The sequence below is a fragment of the Myotis daubentonii genome, chromosome 18, assembly GCF_963259705.1.
Source record: "Myotis daubentonii chromosome 18, mMyoDau2.1, whole genome shotgun sequence".
Classification (NCBI taxonomy): Eukaryota; Metazoa; Chordata; class Mammalia; order Chiroptera; family Vespertilionidae; genus Myotis; species Myotis daubentonii.
The window spans coordinates 37,133,883-37,155,375 of NC_081857.1; positions in this window are offsets into that span (position 1 = coordinate 37,133,883).

Consider the following 21,493-nt stretch of genomic DNA (forward strand, 5'->3'; position numbering starts at 1 on the left):
CTGCCCTATACACTTAATAGTTTTCCCCTCCAAACATTATCAACTAGACACGTTTTCCCAGAGAGCCAGCAGGAAGTAGAGAGAATGGAGAGAGCTTTGGTGTTCCCTCCCAGGGGATAAAGTGGATTGCCTCTCTCTCCATGGAAATGTGAGATGTGGAGCAGTACACAGCCACCCAACATTGGCCTGTTGGACAGGAAATAGAGAGGGGCCACGAAGAAGGAGGTTGTGATGGCATGTCACAATTGCCAAGAGGCTGGGAATCTTTGGCGTCTCCCCTTAATATTTTCAAGGTTCAGGCAAGAATAGAAATTGAGGTCCTCCTAACCCACCTTCTTTCTCTTCACCTCCATCTCTCCCTTAAGGGGCCTCAAGCATTTAGCCCACTTGTCCAAGCTCTGCCCATGTTCTCTCTCAACAGTGTGCCCCTGGCCACCTCTTAGGCCCAGGGACGTCCATCCACCCTTGGGAAGATGGACTTGGGGAGGAGGTCTGTGCAGCGCAGGGAATTCTAGTGTCTTAGATACCCAGAGTGCTATCTAGAAGGGAGGTCACAGACTCCCGGTGGGCAAGTCTCTTAGCGCTGTGGACTCCTCACCCTGTGGGGAAGGGCAGAAGCAGGAGGGGGAGGGGGAGGGGGAGGGGGAGGGGGAGGGGAGGGGGAGGGGGAGGAGGAGGAGGAGGAGGAGGAGGAGGAGGAGGAATAATTAGGGGTATCTAAACTGTGGAGCCAAGGCATAGGTCCTGGTTGCCCAGGTTCAGGGATGGGATTGCAAATACCTTCTACAGACCCCATATATTTGATTGACCCCACACCCAGTAGGCGGGGTGCTGCTGACTTCCTATTTCTGGAGATGCTCCCATCACGAGATGGCGAGGGCGGAACTGTAACCATAAGTGGGACTGGAGACCTGAGACCTTCTTTTACTTTAGTTTTATCACCTTCCTGATTCCAGCTGAGAATGTGTCGTGAGTCCAAAAACTACACTCATCAACAATGTGCTAGGTCTATTCTGGTTTCTGCATTGATTCACAATGAATAAAAATTAAGTTGCTCCTAAATTTTATGGACTCTTAAAAAAACCCAAACCCTCTTCTTTGAACTTTAACTAGATAGTGCCTGCGAGAGCCAACGGCAACAATTAGCATCTTGTTACTGCAAAGAGAAGAACCTTAATAATTGCCCGGCAGCCTCAAATAGTAACATGCCTCCAAGTACATGTCCATGCATATGCTGCTCATCTTTCAGGGTTCCCTTCAAGACTCATTGTTACAATAAAGCCGGGCCTGGCCATTGCAGCCCTAGCTTTTACTTGTCTGACCTCCCAGTTATGTGTCCAAGTATGATATCCCCCAGCCTCACCCCAAGCCCAGGTTGTCTTGTGTTAGTGATAGACTCTCCATGGACAGACTCTGTCTTCCCACTAGGCTAGCCGTGGGCAAACTACGGCCCGCGGGCCGGATCCGGCCCGTTTGAAATGAATAAAACTAAAAAAAAAAAAAAAAGACCGTACCCTTTTATGTAATGATGTTTACTTTGAATTTATATTAGTTCACACAAACACTCCATCCATGCTTTTGTTCCGGCCCTCCAGTCCAGTTTAAGAACCCATTGTGGCCCTCGAGTCAAAAAGTTTGCCCACCCCTGCACTAGGCTCTCCAGATAAGTAACTTGAGGGTAGGAAATACTTCTCAAGAGGTTCTTACTCGTCATGTGTATCTCCTTTTATTTTATTGGTCCTTAATCACGAAGGAAGGAGAGAAGTGGGAGAGTTACAGGACCAAGTATCAGTTACTCACATCACTTCTGTGTTAGGAAGGGAGCCATTCTCTGGGGGGATGGTTCTCCAGCTTCCGTGGTCCTCAGACTCACCAAGCAGCTTGTAGATGGTGCAGATGCCCAACCACACTACCTAGTGTCTCCCAGGGATTCTTTTTTTTTTTTTTAATACCAAATACTCTCTTTTAAAAGAGGTCTATTTCCTTTTAAAAGAGGTCTCTCTCTCTCTCTCTCTCTCTCTCTCTCTCTCTCTCTCTCTCTCTCTCTCTCTATATATATATATATATATATATATATATATATATATATATATATATATGTGTGTGTGTGTGTGATGAGAGAGAATCACTGATCGGCTGCCTCTTCACGGGGATTGAACCTGCAACCCGGGCATGTGCCCTCACCAGGAATCGAACCGTGACCTCCTAGTTCATTGGTCAAAGATCAACCCCTGAGCCATGCCGGGAAGGCTCAGGGATTCTGATGTAGACCAAGACTTGAGAACAACTTCCCAGGGGCATGACTTGCCAAACCAATTCTACAGATGGAAAATATCACATGAAAAATGTTTTTCAAAAATAAGTTTTAAAAAAGAAGTTTCCTAATAAATGTTGAGAAAATACAAATGGAATGTGTTCTGAGAACATACACACACACACACACACAAACAAAAGCTGTAACTAACAAAAATACTCATAAATATCAAATGCAAAATTGGCTGTTTAATTTGAGCGGGTAGGCTTAACTCATTTATAATTAATCCTAGGTTTATTTTCAGCTCTGGCCTGTTAGCGTCTGACCTTCCTACCTGTCTCCCAGCCCTGCAGTGTTTCTGTTTTGCTCATTAACTGTGGGATTTCTTACCCAGAGGAAGACACTTTGACTCTGGGTCAGGCTTCCTCGCTCTGGCTATTAGGGCCCGTCTTGCCTTCCGCCTGCCACCTGAGCACTTGTCTTGACATGTAGGGCAGTCCTCTCACTTGGTGGCTTTAAGAGGCAGAATTAAACATCTTAAATAGTCTCATAATTTCTTACACTTATTTAAAAATTCAAAGCATAAATACAAATAAAGGTATGGCTTATTCCATCTCCCAACTGACAAAAAACATCGCTTAGATGCAGAAGAAAAGATGAGAAAGCCGTCCTCTGAGGCTGAAAAGGAGTTTAGAATACATATAACTAACCCGCCACGAGTTTGTCACTATTTCCAGTGAGTTTAGGCTGATTTGCAAGTCTGGGGAAAAAACCAGGATGTCTCCCATGTCTTCCCAAATTAAAATGTGATGTGCAAAAAAACCATGCAATGAGCTGTGACTCGTTTAAGGCAATGTTGTCGAACAGAGGGTTGGGCACTGTCGCAAGTCCTGATGGGAAGGAACACCAGATAAAGCCTTCTTCAGCACGTGTGCCTGTGAGTCCATCTCCTTTGTAGGTGTGTTCTTAGAAGAGACATGGGATGTACTCAATTAGAACATGTGTTCCAGACAGGACAGCATTTCCAATAGGAAATTTCCAATTCTGTCCTTGGCTTCTTAATCTGGCCCAGTGGGTTTGAATTCATTTCTATTTTGTCTTAGATGTCTTGTTCTTTACCATTGTTTCTACATTTTTGTAATTATTTCGATCAGCCCTTGCTTTAACTTTTCTTGAGGGATTCGCCTTTAAAACTAGTTTCAACTTAAAAAGTTGAATTTAAAAGAACAGAGAGTAGGATGGTGTTTGCCAGGGGCTGAGGGGTGGGGAAACGGAGAGGTTGGCCAAAGGGCACACACTTTGTTTATAAGATGGACGAGTTCGGAGGATCTCATGTACAACATGGTGACTACCGTTAATAATACTACAGTGTATGCTTGAAATTTGCCGAGAGTAGATCTTAAGATTTCTCACCAAAAAAGGAAAAGAGGTAACTAGGGGAGGTGGCAGATATGTTAATTAACCTGATGGTGGGAATCCTTTTACAACATATAATATAGCAAATTATTATGTTGGACACTTGAAATATATTTCGACTTTATTTGTTAATTACGCCTCACTAAAGCTTACACCTTGGAGATATGGCTTCAGTTTTTCCTAAGACCTTCAATTCCCTTTGTCTAATTCCTCACCCCCCCCCCCCCCGTGGGAGCTGCTGGCCGAGCTCATGGAAGAGGGGCTCCTGGGTCTCTTGGGAAGGGGGGGTGGGCAGCCTTTACCTTCAGCTCCAGAAATGCAACCTCTTGAGGCCAGATGTGTCCGTGCATCCTCAGAGCAGGGATACGGGAGAGGAGCCCGGTGGAAGCAGGCTGGGGGACTTGTCTTGAAGCTGTTTTGTGCAGTCAGTCCTGGTTTGTAGGAGTATGTGTGTTTGGGGTATCTTAGGGACTGAGGGAGATTTGGGGAGCCTAAAGTTCCTTCCTTGGGCCATTCCCTGGTCTGCCATTGGTGTGGCTGGATATGGCTGTTACTGGCTTGTTTGTAAGACCAGCTACCTCCCCATGTGTGCCGTGTAATGGGGGTACATGCACCCTCAGAAATACAGAACCGCCAGGCGGTCCTAGAGCCCAGTGTTCTGGACTTTCTCTTCTGAGAAGCAAGGACATGGCTGGCGCGTGTGAAATCTCCCCACCTGGAGAGGCGGCAGGACAGGCATGGGGATCTACACGCGGGATGGGAGTGTGCTCAGCGATCACGAGTGGATAAAATTCCATTAGAGGCAAACGCTGTCCGACAGCAGGCTGCAAAGATATATTTTAAGCTGAGAAATTACTTAATAAATTCAGACCAACGCTCTGTGACATTTCCCACAAGACTTTAATGCTGTTTACAAATTCCAGAGAACACCCTGAGTCGTTTCTGGCATGGGCTTATGATTTATTTCAGAGGAAAATGGGACAGAGTGTGTGGGTTTGTGTTTAATTTGAACAGGGATTTGGAGATGAAAAGTCAACTGCCATGAAAGATTGCAGGGCAGATGCAAAGTAGCGGAGCATGTGGGTGGCCTTGGAGCATGTACTGGGTATTGAGAAAGGAAGGGGCCTCCGCCTTCCAGCGCCAGATAGTTCCACTTGCGCAGGCCAGTGCTGCGTAGAGAGGGGGGCTTAGGGGGCAGTGCGAGGTCCAAAGTTTCGGAAGAGCGTCAGTCCCAAAGACGTTCCTATCAAAACCAGGCAGAGCTTCTGCCCCGAGGAGGGACACCTGTTATGTTCACTCTCCACAACAGTCAGCATGGGAGGACATGACTTTCATCTACAAATGGGCTTCAGTTAGACCGAAGGAAGGCATTTCTGAAGAGAGTGAGAGCTTGGAGTAGGAACAGGAAGGGATCTGGGAGAAGTTTCCATGTCTGGTGCTCTGTTTCTTGGCAATAGAGGGATGGATTAGGTGACCTTGTGATTCGATCTCCGTGTAGACACAGGGGTCAGGAAAGGGGCGCTCCCCAGTTGACTGCTGGAGTTGTCCAGGGGACAGTGGGTTGGAGTACTGGGTGATGAAGGAGGCAGCGATGTGGGCCAGGCTGGCAGGGAGAGGAGGGAGTGAGGAAGGATCTTGTTTCTCCCTTTCTCTCCCCTGGAAACTCCCAGTCCCATTAATCTCGCTTGCCAGGGAGTATGTGGTTTGAATGGGAAACGAAGACAGTGATGTCCCCCATCTCTCTTGGAAAAAAAAAATGACATCCCATTTGGTTTTGGAAAATATACAATAGTCCACTTATAAAATATTCAATCACTGTCATTAATCCTCCCGCCTGGGCTGGCCCTGCCCCACTCAGCCATGAGCCACAGACTCTGGCTTTGGCCCCAGGCCCAGGCACCTCTCAGCCTTCTGTGTATGGACAATACAATGAGGTGGAGGGTCCACTGTCTGGGGCGGGGTCTGGGTCGGCCGAGGCCTTCAGAGCAGTCTCTACGCTGAAAGGCAGCGGGCTCCAGCTCACAGGGGCCTCTGCAGCCGTCCGGGCTGGAGCAGTAGGAAGTTCCAGGCCTTGATAGCTTCATTCTTCTTAACTCAACAAAGGGCACCAGCTCCGAAAGTTCTGTCCTCTCGCCAGAGCTCAGCTGCCATGAAATGTGCTTCCTGTCCTGTGCCAGCCTGCTCTTCCTCCCCCAGCCTTTCTCTCTCACCTTCCTCTTCTCCTCTCACTTGTTTTATTGTTTCAATATTAATTATTATTTAAATGAAAAAACTGTAGAATCCCGCCCCGTCAGAGCTGGAAGGGGCTGTAAGCACCACCAAGTTTAATCCCTTATTGACAGGAGGACACGCAGGCCTAGAAAGGGGAAGCGAGTAGATGTTCCCCCAAAGCTCCCCCTCTCCTCCCTCCATTTGCCGAGGACCTAGGCTCCTTGGCCCCAAAGCTCCCTGGACTTGCTGGCCGTGGCCAGGCATCCTGAGGACTCAGTCCCCTGCCTTGCTGGGCTCAGAGGACAAGCTGAGGTCCCCAGGGGGGTGAGCTGGCTGATGGCCATTCAATTCTAGCTCCTGGGATAGAGTTTTCATGTATCGCTCAGCTTTCTTCTAAAAAATCTTCTTGTCGAGGCCTCCTCTTCCTGCTGGATCCCACCTGCCAGCGCATCAGCGTCCTGTGCCTGCTGTGAGCCCTCTTGGTCTCCTATCTCTGCATCCCCAGTACATCCTGCAGGACTTACCTGGGACCTGTGCTCTCTACCCCGACCCAGGGCTCTGTGCTCCTGCCCCTCCCAACCCTGGAATGCTCACCCCTTTCTCCCACTCCCCTTGCCTGCCTGAGACCTCACTGGACCTCACCCGGACTCAGATACATGTGGATGTTTTTGGGAGGGAGTTCCAAGCCTAAAAAGGTAGAGAGAAGGGGAGCATCTTCTCTTCTAGGGGAAAAGCAGCTACCAGGTGAGGATGGCACTGACTGTCCCCCGAGGCTGACCCCTGAGCTGGAGGGAAAGTCAAGGGAGTTCTTGCTGCTGGGATGTTCGATTCCCAGCTGGAGAGACTGCTGGGCCTGAATTGGGAGGATCTGTGGGTCACTGTCCTGCCCAGCTGCTGGCACCTGGCTCCTCCTGGGGGTGGGGACAGCTCCCCTGGGGCAGGCTGGACAGACCCCCCCACTGCTGCTCCCTCTCTCCCCACCCCTGCAGGTCTCACCAAAGGCCACCCAGGCCCAGGAGTCTTTGGGCATGAGGATGAGGAAAGTGATAGCAAGATGACATGAGTCCAGGTCCCAGAGCATGAGTGCTGGTCTTGCCTTCCCGGGTGTCAGGAGCCATCACCAGCATCACCTTTGTGCACTTCCCAACAGCTCTGAGGCCAGCGGAACAGGGAACTCAGCCTGTTTTCCCAGATGTGGGAGAGGTCTGCCCAGGCCCCAGACTTCTCAGTCCTGCTTGGGTTGCAGTGTTGCTTGGAGGGTGCTATGGGATGGGGCAGACATGGACCTGGTTCCAGACCAGCACTGGGGTGGCTCTGTCCCTATCTGCACCTCAGGGCCCTGGCAACCTCAAGGGCATGCACAGAAGTAGGCAGTTAGTCCAGGTGGCTGGAGATGACCAAGTCCTTTCAGTGTTCGGCACGCCTCTGAAGTGTTTTGGGGAGGAATGTGAGGGAGGGGGTGGGTGGAACAGGGAGAAGGCCCGACCCCCAGGTGCTTATGGTCCTGTTCTCTTCTCCTGCACTTCCAGCATTGTAACGCACGACTCTAAAACGAAACGTTCTGTTTCCTGATTCTAACCTTTCAATGAAGGGGTTGAGCCAGTGGCTCCAAGAAAAAAATGAGCCACCAGAGCTGTCTGACTGCATCCACATGCTCCCAGCTGAAGGCGAGGCTGGGAAAGTGGCTGCAATCCGAATCCACCTGGGTTTGTTCTGTTGAAGCAGCCCTCCTGCCAGCAGCCTTCCCCAGGCCCACCTGCCAGCCCCCGAGGGTCAACAGGCCATTTTCCAGAACATTTCACTGAGAGCAGAGCTGAAGCCAGTAAGCCCGGCAGCCAGGACAGCGCTTTTCTCTGATCCCGGCAGATAATTGCCGGTCCTGGCTCTGCTCTGCCGCAGCGAGCAGCCGCCTCCAGAATGTCCTTTAGCGATAAGGGGACAGTTCGTGTGATCCTGTGATTGCCAGGGAGAGGGCAGAGCTGGACCTTCCACCAAAGACATTTTCCTCTGGAAGCAGCCCTGGTCCTGACACTGGCCCTGGGCCGCCTGGGCTGCGCGCTCATAAATGATTCAGGCCCCGCTCTCTGCAGAGCAGTACAAAGCGCTCTCTCCTTCCTTCGCTTGGGATCACACACAGCGGCTTGATGCTGGAATCTAATACCCGGGAAAGCTCCCAGGTTCAGGAATAAGAAGGCAGCTCTGTAAACAGCACACAGACCCCCTCGTCTAGTCAGCAACAGCGGCTGGCTTGGCTGGGGCTCAAGGGAGGCAGAGAGAGGAAGAGAAAGCATCTCTTTTAGTTCTCAGTGGATTTGATGACTTCTCAGGAGAACCAGTCACCTGCCAGGGCTGCTGGTCCCAAGCCCAGGCCACCCAGAAAGACTTTGTTCCTATCCCACTGCCCAGAGCTCGAGGGGGAAGCGCCTTAGGAGGCTGGCATCCTGCTTCGCTGGTCCTGTGCATCTATCTCTTCTCAGTGCCCCTATATACCTGAGCCACCCTTCATGGCCCAGCCTGCACCCCCATAAGGCCTTCAACAAGCCAGCCCATTGTTCTCAAGTCCAGTTATAGGGAATTTCTGTAACCAGTTTGATTGGCGATGGGATGGTGGCAGCGGTCATGGGAATAGTCCACATTTGCTAAGCACACACTTTGTGCCACGCTGTCTTCTAAGAGCACTTTTGTCCGAACTCAGCCTGTCCTCCCAACAGCCTCACAAGGCAGGTATAACAGTGAGGGAGAGGAGGCAGTGTTCCTCCTGGGTTTCCTGTGAGTGTTAGTTACACAGCGAGTGCTCAGGGCTCTGCCGGGTGAGATCTGATTAATTCTCAGCAGCAGCGTGAAGTAGGCAGAATTCTACCCACTTTTTAAACGAGTTCAGAGAGGCTAAGTAACTTGCCGAAGGACCTTAAGTCATGCAGCTGAGAAGTGCCACAGGTGGACGTAGAATATGGGTGTCTCATGTCTTCTATAATCTAGTGGTTGAATGGCACAATTCTATTGCCATTTACCAGGTAGATGACCTTGGACTTAATCTCTCTGCAATTCCGTTTATCTGAAAGGTAGTAGGTAGAGGTGCCTACTTCTAAAGTTGTGTTGAGGATCAAATGAAATAAATGCATGTAAGGAGCTTAGAACAGGTTCCCCCGCACACAGTAAACACTCACTAAATATTGGTTATTTTTATCATGGCTCAGTGCTAGACAATGCAATGCAACAAATGTTTAATGAGCAACTATGCCTTGACTCTGGACCAGACACTGCATTGGGTGCGTCCCTATTTTATTCTCCTCCTCACTCTCCATGGTGCCTTGAAACTTAATTAAGCACATTGTAGCTGATCAATAAATGCTTTGTGATCAATTTCTGCAATATAGCTTGGGGCTGGGTCCCCAAAGAGCTCTTCTGTCTCTCATTGTGATCTGCATCTGTCAGCCTTGCCTTTCTTTTCCTCTCAGGGGCACCTGATTTTGGCAGAAACAATGCTATGTGATGGTGTGAAAACCTGATTCTGGGAGCCAGGTGACCTGGGGGGTCTGCCTTAGGTTCATACTGACTTTGACCCGGTTAAGTTACTTCTACCTTTGGGCCCCAGGGGCTTGGCCTAGATGCTGTCTCAGGCCCCTTGGATGCTTCAGTTCTTAGGGAAAGTGAGTGTTAAGGGAGGGGAGACCTTGCAATGCTCTCCAGCTCCTAGCACTTGGATCTCAACTTTAGAACTTGGCTGCTACTTTAAACTTTTTAAAAATGCATTTTTATTGATTTCAGAGAAGAAGGGAGGAGAGAGAGATAGAAACATCAATGAGAGAGAATCATTAATTGGCTGCCTCCTGCACACCCCCAACTGGGGATCGAGCTCACAACCTGGGCATGTGCCCTGACCAAGAATTGAACCATGACCTCCCTGTTCATAGGTCGACGCTCAACCTCTGAGCCACACTGGCTTGGCTGCTATCTTAAATTGTTTTTAGCTGAGAAGTAGAATAAATGGGGTTAAGGAGCCCTCAGTCGTATGGGTCAGCCTATCCCTACTCCTAACGCAGGGCTGTGCGCACACTGGCCATACTCAGCATGCCCCCTTTCCTGCCGTAGCCCCCGCTCAAGTCAAGGAAAGAGTGTGTGAATGTGTGTGCAGGTGTGTGAGGTACCAGCTGTGGGAACGCCCTGTTTCTGAGCTGGTGGACGCAGCCACTGGCACCTTTGGCTGTAGCTGTTGGTGGGAAAGAGACTGCCAGTTGTCTCAGGGCTAATTATTTACTAGTAAACTTTGCTGAAGTTGACTACATCTGATTGATTTGTTGGGCTGCGTTCTGGGGTGTGTGTGTGTGTGTGTGTGTGTGTGTGTGTGTGTGTGTAGAGGGGGTGAGTATGGTGGAGGGAACAGTCGAGCGAGGTGCTTCGACTGAGAAAATGGAGACTTGGTCAGGAAGTCAGGGAGTGGGGAGAAATCAGGGCAGAAGGGGACATTGCTGAGGGGAGAGGGGAGAAGGGGTCTCTGTCCCAGCCAACTGCGGCTTCCTTTCAGCTATGTTGCTATGGAGAGGGAGCAGAGCCAAGGCAAAGCTCTCCCAGAATTTTCGTGAGACCATACAGGTGCCATGCTTATCTGGGAGGCAGGAGTTGGAACCATGTGACAGGAAAAGGGACAGCAGGCATTCTTTTTTGGAAACAGAATAAATTGTGACCTCCCAACTCCTTCAGCCCCTTTGGGAGTAAGTGCTTTTCAGTTCTCTATGATATACTTCCTGCAGAGAACAGATCTGCTCTTACTCTTTGAATTAGTTGCTACGAAGTCCTTGGTTGAAAGGGAAGTGGAGGTCCCTGGCCAAGAAAGAGAGAAGCATGTGGGAGGAGACAGGCTAGAAGAGCCCGCCTCCTACTTCTCTTAAGAGCAGGTGCAGCCCAGGGCCAGCAGGCCAGCTTGTCTCCCCAGCCTGGATTTGTTCGTTAGTCTAAGACTATATATCTTACAGAGTGCTTTGAAAGAGAATGCTTTTAAGGGTGGCCTTGTACCTGCCAGAAACATGGTAACGAGTTGGCAGGGCAAGGTCCCAAAGTGGAGATCTGTGAGGAGGGCTCTAATTAGGATCCGCCCCGACAAGTGCCTGCAGTGCGCCTCGTTCCAGCAGGTGGGGCCCAGGTAGATCTGCAGAAGGAAGTGGGAGGGACGACAGTGCAGCCTGGGAACCGCCGTGACCTGGCAGGGGAGGCTTGGGCTGGAGGATTTGGAGCCACAGGCCTGGAGCACCTTCTCAACCAACCAGATGAATGGAGTCGGGCCTAAGCCTGGGCTCCAGCACCTCGGCTCCAATCTCTGGGAGACCGCCCAGACCCTCCCCACTCCCCACCGCATCCCTGGACATCCCCCAGCCTTAGCCCTTATCCTGGCCTGTGGGAATGACTTGTTGACACTTTGTCTCCCCATCTAGACTGAGGGGTTCCTGGTGGGACTGCGCCTTCCTTTCCCTGATGTCTGTGCCTGGCAGGCTGGGGTGCAGTCAGTGTTGGGTAGTCAAACGGAAGCACCACGTGTAGCGGGCCAACACCAGTGCCAGCTGCCTCCCCTCTGAATATTATTGCAATTGGCTCTGACTCTGAGGATGGCGGTCACTCACTGTGGGGATGTACATCTGTCCAGCCTAGGTGGGCTTTTCCCTGCCCCTGCACTCTTCTACGCCCCCCTGCCCCCCCGCCACTCCCCAGTCTCATGGCTTGTGTGCAGGGAACAGAGGCTTTTATGTTAGGCCACGTTATGTTAGGCCATGTTTTGCTGTGAGGCCTAACTGAGCGGAGCATATAAATTCCGAAGTCGAGAGAGACAGTGAGGGGGTCATCCACGCTGGGCCGTTGCCCCTGCTGCCATGTGGTTCCCCTCCATTAGTAGGAATTGCTGAGCGTTGACACTGGAGCCCCATTCCTCAGCACCCCTCCCCTCATGAACCCTAGCACAGATGGAGCAAGGCGGTGCCACTCGTCTAAGAAATAATTTCTGCTTCCTGCCAAGGAAGGAAGGCCGGAGCCAGAGCCTCTTCCTTGGGGGGAATTGCTTAATCACTTCTCCTTCCCCTTGAATCAGTGCAGCTAATGAACGTCTTTTGCCTCTCCCTCCTTTCCCCTCCGCCCTCCCTCTCTCCATCCACCTCTTATCATTCAGCTTTCCTCTGAGGACTTTACCTGGGGAAGGCGGGCCCGCATTGCTACCCAGGCCTTCCTTTCTCTTCTCTTGGCCTTTCTCCCACCCAGCCTCTCTTCCCCTGGGGTCACAGGCAGCCAGCTGGGAGTGATGCCAGCTTTGGAGGACTGGAAATGCCAGAACCTGCCCCTGTCACATAAAGGAAAGGCCCTCAAGCTACCTCTGAGGGGGACACTTCAGAACAAGGAGGTGGGACCAGGCGGAGAGGGAAGCAGCAGTCATTTGTCACGGCTAAATGGAAATTTATTGCTACAATCCCAGGGCTAGAGAAAGGCTTTCACTAGGCTGGCAAAGGCAGCAAGAACTCTAGCAATTACTAGAAAAATAAGCTACATCCCAAATCAATCCGTGGGCTGGTGGTTCTTATTTCCAAGGTGTGGTGGCAGCTCTGGGTCGGGGTAGCCTGAGGTCCGGGGCATGAAGAGCTGGGCTGCCCATCGCTCTGCCAGCCCTGCAGGTATCAGCTCTGGGCAGTTGCTGGCCAGGGTCAGAGTGTGAGCTCTTCTGCCTCCTCTGCTTCTGCGAGGCTGGGCAAACACTCCCTGGACACCGAGCTTCCACTCAGGGGATCGCCATCAACAAACTCGGATAGCGTGTCCTAAGTGCCCAGCACGTCCCTAGGCACCGTAGGGGATGGGAAAAGCACAATGTGTCTCCACCCCTCACACTGCTTGCACTCCAGTGGGGAGAGGAGGCCAGCAAAGACTGAAGTTGAGAAAAGTCAAGGGCTTGGTGTTGGGTCTGCACAGACGCGTTTGGAGGAGAGAGAGCTCCAGGTGAGCTGGAGTCAATCAACTCATTCCTCACATTTGCATTGCAGTTTACAAAGTCCCTTCCTAGAAAAACTTATCCTATTCTGGTATCTTGATGCTTAGGTTGTGCCAACATTTTTGTTGCCGGCGATCATTACATCACCATTTTAAAGATGGGACAATCGAGGCTGAGAAAAGTGATGCCGTAAGTGGACTTCGACACCATGGCTCTTCTCTACTCCGCTCATTACAATGTGTCAAGGATTTGAAGAGGGGGAGACAGGACTCCAGGTAAGCAGGATTTAGATGCATAGAGAGGAAAGGGAATGAAAATTCAAGGAGAAATCGATGAGCAGGATGCATGCTTGGCACATAGCAGAGGCTCAAGATGTTGGATGAATGAATAAATATACCAATGAATTCAAGAATGCGCCATGTCCTGGGACAGTGAGACAGAGAGAGGAGCAGCAGTCATTTGTCACAGCTAAATGGAAATTTATTGCTACCATCCCAGGGCTAGAGAGAGCTTCACTCTACCGGGCCTGTTCTGCAGAACAGTGAGGGGGAGGGGGAGAGAGTGGGTGTGGCTAGATTAGCAGCGTGGGGTCCCAGGCAGAGGTTGTTGGGTTGATGTGAGAGGCCAGGAGAGAGGCATTGAGGCTCTAGAACAGGCACATATCCCCGAAGGCCAGAGAGTTGTGCCTACCTCTGGTTATGCCAAGCCTAGCAAGACGGCCTACCCAAGGGCACAGAGGCATAGAGGACAGCAGTGCCCTGAGACTCAAAAGATGACAGTTCTGAGCCCAGATCTGTAGCTTGTAGACCTTGGGTAAGTCTAATAACCTCCCAGGAATTTCAGCTTTCCCACTGCGTCAGAGCTCAGCAGAAACGTGACTTCTCTGGTGTCCAGTTAAGCCAGGTCATACATCTTCCTGGCACCCCGGCTGCTCCCTGTGGCACTTGCAGGTGTAATTAGTTCTCTAATATCCGTGGGTTCCGGGGAACAGGAGGTGCACCTGTCCCTGAGCATGAAACTGGAAATAGTTCTCAAGAAATATTGGTTTAATGAAGAATGGACTTGTCGAATAGGTAGAGTAATAATGTTCACTCACAGAGCCACTGGGAGCGCCAGAGGCCGCCACCTGCACGCTGTCGGGAAGCAATGGAAGGGTAAATGGGAGAGGTGGTTCTTACTGGGACCTGGATAAAGACCATGGCGAGTGTCAGGAGGCAGGGACCAGCTCTGCGCCAGTCACCCAGGTGACGTGCGGGTGGGCATGCTGGGAATGTCATATACTAGTATTTGAAAGAAAGGATGACAAAACCCTGTGCCTGGCTATCCATATATAGTAGGGAGGGGAGGTTTCCAGCCAGAAAGATGAAGAGAAGGGCAGTGTGAGGCGGCTGGGCCAGCATGCTTTCCCGAGAGTCCTGCTGGCCGCCCACCCTCCCTCTCTGAAGCTTTGACTCTGCTCCTCTCTGCTTTCCCTTTCTGTGCCCCCTGACTCGCTGTAATTCTCTGTCTTGGTGTTTTTGTCTCTGTTTACATTTCTTAGTCTTCAGCCCTCCTTGCCTCAGACCCCACTCAACACTGTCTGTTCTTGTCTAACTTCCCCTCTGCTGCTTTCTTCTCCCTTCCCATCCCTTTGGCCCGAGTCTCTCCCTGTCTTTAGTTCCATGCTCTATTCCAGGGGTGGGGAACCTTTTTTTCTGCTGAGGGCCATTGGGATATTTATAACATCATTCATGGGCCATACAAAATTATCAACGTAAAAATTAGCCTGCTGTATGTGGTCAAACATTTAATTAGCTCAGCCTGAATGCGTTGTAGACTTTGGGTAAGTCAGAAGGGCCAGACCAAATGGTTTCACAGGCCTCATACAGCCCATGGCCGGACGTTCCCACCCCTGCCCTATTTACTACTCTCCCCTTTTGAATGCTGATCCCTCCAAGCCTCTCTTTCCTGCCAGATGTCTGGCGTCCTGGATGCTTATCGAGATCTGCCAGGTGGATCAGTATTGACGTCGAAGATTTCTTTGGTTCTTCTTCTCTTGGCCCTTCTACCTCGATGTGTCTCAGCCTCCATATATAGAGGAGGGCTTTGTCGTTCTTTCTTTCAAATATCAGGTTCTTCTTTCAACCTGAATTTTGAGACCAAACCATTGTCTACTGATTAGTGATGCAGGCCGGGGCCTGACAGTCCTTCAGCCTTTGTTATATTCCTTTCCATGCATTTACTGAGCAGACCTGAAGCTTTCCCTCCCCTGACTGCAATGTCCTCAGCTGTCCCCTTCTCAGCCCTGCTTGCCTCTTGCCTCCCTCCTTCCTCCTAAACTGATAATGAGGCAAATATCTCACTGTCTCCTCGTGTCTTCATTTAAAGCCCCACACATTTGTCTCCACATCAGAGCGCCTGTCTAGAAAACTCAGGGGATGTGGACCCAATTGGTGTCACTTGCATCCAGTCTAGCCCAGTAGGCTCTTCATAAACCTTTTTTGATACTGATGTTCATCACGTTGCCCATGAAGATGGTAATAAGTGAGATGAATCCTGGTAGTGTTTCTGGACCTGTGCCTGGTCCTAATAGGTTTTCAATAATCATTAGTAGACTCTTAATCTGAATGATAATGCGACCTCCCTTTCAAGATTCCTGTTTTGATTGCAAATAATGGAAACTGACTCAGAGGAGCTTAAGGAAGAAGAAGACTCTAGGGGTTGTTGATGGGCCTAGTCTCAGGGGCAGGGCGTACTGTTCGGCTTCATTAGCATCATGGACCAGGAAGTAGAATGTTGTCAGGCCTGGGACAGCTACTGGCGACGTGGTCTCACTCCCTTCCCTGTGCACCTGCTTCGTTCTTCTCTTTCTCAGTGGACAGCTTCCCTGCCCTTTGTGTGCATGGCCACATGGCCCAGCGTCCGTCACCTCTCAAAGCTCCCGTGCCACCAACTGGAGTTCTGGTCCTTCACATCACATTTATAGAAGAGAAGTGTGATCAGCCCAGTGGAGGTTCAGTGCCCTCAGGATCACGCTCCACACAGACATGGGAATGGTCCCTCCAGAGTGGCAGGAGCAGTTCCTAAAGTGGTGGTGTGTGTTGGTGAACAGGTCGTGGGCAACAGGGCAGACGCAACAGGCTGTGCCTCTTATATGAGATGCAGTCGAAAGCATGAAGCCTGTCCGATTTGATAGACCCATGTCAGTCCACTTGAACTCTCTTGTCCGATTACCTTGGACTTGTGCACCCCAGTTGGGCAGCGATTTTCAACCGGTGTGCTGCAAGAATTTTTACGACATGCGATACCTGACTATTCAGTCAAGAGCACTGAACTCTTTCCCCTTAGACCGCCAAATAAAAAAATGACAATAGCCAACACAACAATAGCCATCAGTGTGACTGAATCAAAATTTTTACCCATTTTCTTGATCAGTTTGGCAAAATGTATAATATATTTCTGGTGTGCTGCAGAATTTAAGTAATCAGTGTATGTGTGCCACGAGATAGAAAAGGTTGAAAATAGCTGCAGTTGGGGATCACTCCATGAAACCTGGCCCCCCCGAATCGGGGCTGAACGTGCTTCATCCTAGGCAGCAGAACACACCTAGGCTCCCCACCTGGCAGGATCCTTTCTTAGGTCCAGGCCCCTCTGTTTGACCCACCCATTCTCTTCTTGTCCGCCGGAGGAAGGGAGATTCAGAAACCCTGTCCAAGCCTGAGTGGCAGCGCCTTCCCAGAAGCTGATTACAAGGGGCAAAGGTCTCCCGCGCCCAGCGAAGATAAAGCGAAGCATCTCCCACACTGGCGGCCGAGATGGGGGGTTTGCCCTTCTGCAGGTGATTACTTTGCCTCAGATAAGGAGCCCGAGTGGCCGGCAAACCAGCAGATTTCCTATAATCTCTTTCCTAAGATTTGAACTCAAACAGCCTCAGTCCCCCCACCTTTCAGTATCTACTCTATGATCTCTCCTAAGAAGAAACAAATGTGTGGGCCTCTTGGAAAGTCTGGGGACTCTGAGAGCACTGCATGCTGGGAAAAAGCAGTCCACCTCGCAATGGAAAATTGTGGTTTAGCATTCAGGCCCAGAGCAGACAGAACGGGGTGGCATCCTGGTAGATTACTCAATAGTTAAGGAAGCATTATTATATTTTAATTTATATTTTAAAAAATCATGAGAAAAATAACTGTGGATTTTTTACATTTATTTTATGGTCTTGCTTGTCTTGTCTTTCACATTATATTTCAAGAGAATGCTATATTCTTTTCAGTGCCTTGAGCTTTTAAATTTTGGATCCTTCACTTATTAAATATGTGACCCAGGTCAAATAAGTAACAAGGGCAAGTGATATACCCATCCCAGTGGGTTATTCTGAGGGTAATGTGGAATAATCCATGGGAGCCCATAGCCTGGCTCCTGGCACATAGTAAACACTTTCTACATCGTAGCTGTTATTTGTTTCAACTGTGCCTATTGTTCTGAGAGGATAAGGCCTTTCATTTATTTTAAATTTTTAAAAATTTAATTGATTTTTAGAGAGAGAAAGCGAAAGAAACATCAATTTGTTGTTCTACTTATTTATGCATCCCTTGATTGATTCTTGTATGTGCCTTGACCAGAGTCAAACCCGCAACCTTAGTACATTGGGATGATGCTCAACCAACTGAGCTACTCAGCCAGGGCTAGAAGGGCTTTTAAAAATGTGGGACTGGCCCAGCCGGCGTGGCTCAGTGGTTGAGTATTGACCTATGAACCAGAAGGTCACGGTTCTATTCCCCTGGGCACATGTCCGGGTTGTGGGCTCCATCCCACACATCCCCAGTGTGGGGCGTGCAGGAGCTCTGTGCTAGGCACTGGGTGTCTGGGCCTTTGTGAGACACAGTCTGTTCTGCCCATCGAGGTGCCAGGAGGAGGTCTGACACTGAAATCTTTCCTCTCCAGGGGTAAGGGAGGGGCTCCTCATATTCATTCTTGCTCCTAAACCCGTGGGCTGATTCTCTAGTTGAATAGTTTGCACAGCGAGTAAATTTTCTTAATGCCTTCAGTGCCTGCCTGGCTTTCGGGCAGGGATAACGTGCCTTTGTGATCTAAGTGGCTTTCTGGGATCATCCCACTCTCCAGCTTCTCAAATGAAACTCAATCTGGACCCTCTTTGGCAAAGAGAATCCTGGCATTTGCATAAATGATTAAATCTGGGCTTTTCCATCGTGCCAGGGTGCTTCCCAGCTTGCTCGGTGACCCCCTCCTCACGGGTGAGCACTGACCTGAGGGAGAGTAGGGATTTAAGGCCTGGGGGCTGTGGTGCAGGGTAGTTGGAGGTTAGTTAGGTGAAGGGCTCTGGCTTTAGAGCTCAGTCCAGCTTTGCCATTAACTGTAAATCCCTGGGCAAGTTTCTGTGACTCAGTTATCTCATCCACAAAATGGGGGTAAGAGTTCTGCACTGTTGTGAGAATTAAATGAGGTGATGCAGGTAGAGTCCTGAACACAATGTTTGAGCCAGAGAAAGCACTCGGCAAATAAAACAACAACTATTATTATTATTTTCAAGGCAGAGGAGACAGCAGGGGCCTGGAGACTCCACCTTGTGCTCAGGGGTTTGTGGGCAGGATCCATGGAGGTGGCTGTAATGGAAAGAAAGAGAGAAAAGGAGAAACTGCATTCATGAAGACAAACATAGTGCTGGGTGCGTTACAGTCTTTTTCACTTAACAGTCAAACACCCCTATGAGTTGGGTGTTACAGTCCCCGTTACAGAGAAACCGGAGAAGAACCAAGCAACGCTTAGAGAGATGGAGTTACATTTATTATTTCGCGTGGGCCCAGAGGAAAATGTCTCTCAAATTCTGGGTGAAATCACACAGGAAGTTTCCTGTATTTATACTATCTTACCCTCTTTGTCTCCCCAATATGGGGTTTTTCCGGTTCCCTTTGCAAGTTCTTAAAGGGCCCTATGTGCTGGCGCTTTGAGACCTTGACCAAAGGCTTGGCCTAATGCCAGCACTGGTAACTTTGTCTGGAGAAGGTTTAATGGCCTCTCTGAAATGGGAGTAGTCTTATTTTCCTTATTATTTAAGCCAGCAAGCATTTACAGAAGCCAGAAGTAGCAGGGTTAAAATTTCAAACAGCAGTTTTTATATAAGATGGTTGCTTCACCCCCTTTCCAGGGAAGGAACCTGCTAGAGACTCTAGTAACTTGTGCAGGGAGCACACAGCCCGATTTGAGAGCTGACCTCACCTCATTCCTTGTCTTCCTCAAGGGAGGGAGATTCTTAAACGCTAGCAGAAGGAAAGAGAAGTTGATTTGCCTACTTGGGCCTGGGCCCTGCACACCTATTGTCTGCCCAAGTAGTTATCACCCAGTTTTGCAAATAAAAACGGTCAAGCTCAGAGGAGGTGGCTTGGCCTAGAGCACAGCAGGGATGGGCTTGGGCCTCTGTGCCCGCCAGGCTGGTGCTCCTTCCAGAGTGGCTGGAATTGCCCTGCTCTGTTGTGACCTTGCTGTGTGACCTCGAGCAGGTCACTCCTCTGCACTGCATCTTCTTTACCGGAAATGGCAGGTAACAGCTGCCCTGCTGCCTCTTAGAGCTGCAGAGGCTCCTGTGAGGGAATGGGTGTGAGAGCGCTTTATGAGCTGGAACACTCAGTGTGGAGGGAGGCTATTACCATCACTCCTAAACCTCTCACACCTCCCACCTCCCTCCCGATGCGGTTGCCGCATGTGGTGCTTTTAGAGTGGCCAAGTTACCTTCCTGCCTCCTGGCTCCCGCCTCCAGTCCCCGGCCTCACTGTGGGCTCTCAGAGAGGACTGGACTGTGGTGGTTTGAACTGGACCCAGGGCTTGATGGAATGGGCCCACCAAGGCATCCTGAGTTGATCTTTGCTGTCTCTGCTTCTTCCTGAGCCTGCAAACATCTCCCGGGCGGGACTCTTCTGGGACCTCATGGTGTGCCACTGTCTCCCACGGCCCCCAGCCCCCAGCCGGCAGTTCCTATCATAGAGGTTTCCCCACCCAAGACACTCAGACTTTCCATTTTAAGTTACTTGCAATTGCAGCCTTGGAAGAAATAACCTCATACGCTTTAAAGACGCGTTTAGCATCGTTTCCTGCAGCCTTCTCCTCCCTCTCTCCTTCCTCATCTTACCCTGCGGCACAGCCTCACTAGTCTCCCCTGAGTGTGGCTGCAGCCTTAGCCTGGAGCCCCCTGAGCCTTCTGATCGGACTGTGTCCCTCTGAGAGACAGAACTGTAAGAATCATGACCATGATCTTGTCCAAGCTTGTCATTTACAGATGAGGAGACTGGGACCGGGGCAGAGAGCAGATAGTCATGCTCACGCAGTTTACTAGCCGCCTTCATTTTTATAGGAGGATCTTAGTGGGCTCTGGGGGGAAGAGGTAGAGAGGAGGTGGTGACAGAGGGTTTTAGTGTTTTCCCATTGGACAGGCCAGATCTGACGGCTGTAACCACCTAGTGCCCCTCCAAATATCAAGAAGAAGTGCCCTACAAACGAGCAGAGGAGCGCCTGTGAGTGTGTGCGCGTGTGTGTGTGTGTGTGTGAGTGTGTGTGTGTGTGTGTGTGAGTGTGTGTGTGTGTGTGTGAGTGTGTGTGTGTGTGTGTGTGTGTGTGTTGGCGGGGAGAGGAACTGGGGACTGATGCTAAAGAGAAAATTCACTGAGTACAAGTGTGTTCCCAGATGACCAGGGTCCTGGAGGAATGTAAGATTTGGCCACACTCCTCCCTTTCCGGAATATTCTATTCATACTCCTATTCAGAGGCATGAGGCCTGGATAAAATGGTCTTGGGACTTTGCCTTCCCTCGAAACTGTTTTGTGCCTGTCTGCTGAATCCAGCTTTTAAGCTGAGGAGAGCTTCCCAGGTGCCTAGCAGCTTTGGGGCACTCAGGAAATGTTAAATAACCATTATCATCAATTGTAGCATAAAGGAGTAAACCGCATGAAATTTCATTTTCCTGCCTGCTACCATGATCAAAAAGACAAAGCAAACGAGGTTATCTCCTCCCTGGCCAGAGACAATCTCATTGCCTCTGCTCCATCGACCACATAGGCACGAGAGATGTTCCTGCGTGGCGTTATTGCCGTCTCTCGTAGCAGATGTGGAACGAACCTTATGAGCGGAGTGAAGAGTCGTTGCAGATTTCGCCGTGGAATGAAGCGCAGCATCCAGTCTTCTCCCTGCCCCAGGTTGGAGGCTCTTTCCCCAGCCCAGGGCGAGGAAGACAGGAAAAGTCTGCTTCAGCTTTTTGAAAAGAGGCTCAGGTCCTGCTCTGGCCTCTACTACTGCAGCCCTGAGCAGGCCAGTGGGCAAGCCCAGAGGGGGACCTGCCTCCACAGGGCTGGACGGACAGTCACTGTGAGTAGGGCCCGACCCAGATGGGAGGCATCTGGCAGGGTCTCCATTGCACTTCTGTCCAGTGGGCTGTTACTTATAGGCAAGGCTGAGAGCTTGGTGGGGACAGCCGGTGCCAGGCCTCGCCTCTCCCTGTTGTCCCCATCCGTTCAGTGCTGGTTCAAATGTGCCCACCCCACCTCGTGAAAGAAAAGCCCTACAGTTGAGGAGGATGGTCTGGCAACGATCTGTAACCAGGACATGCCCTGCTTTTGGCTGCCTTTACCTTTGAGTTCTCTCCTTATCCCCCACCCCCAGTCCCAATG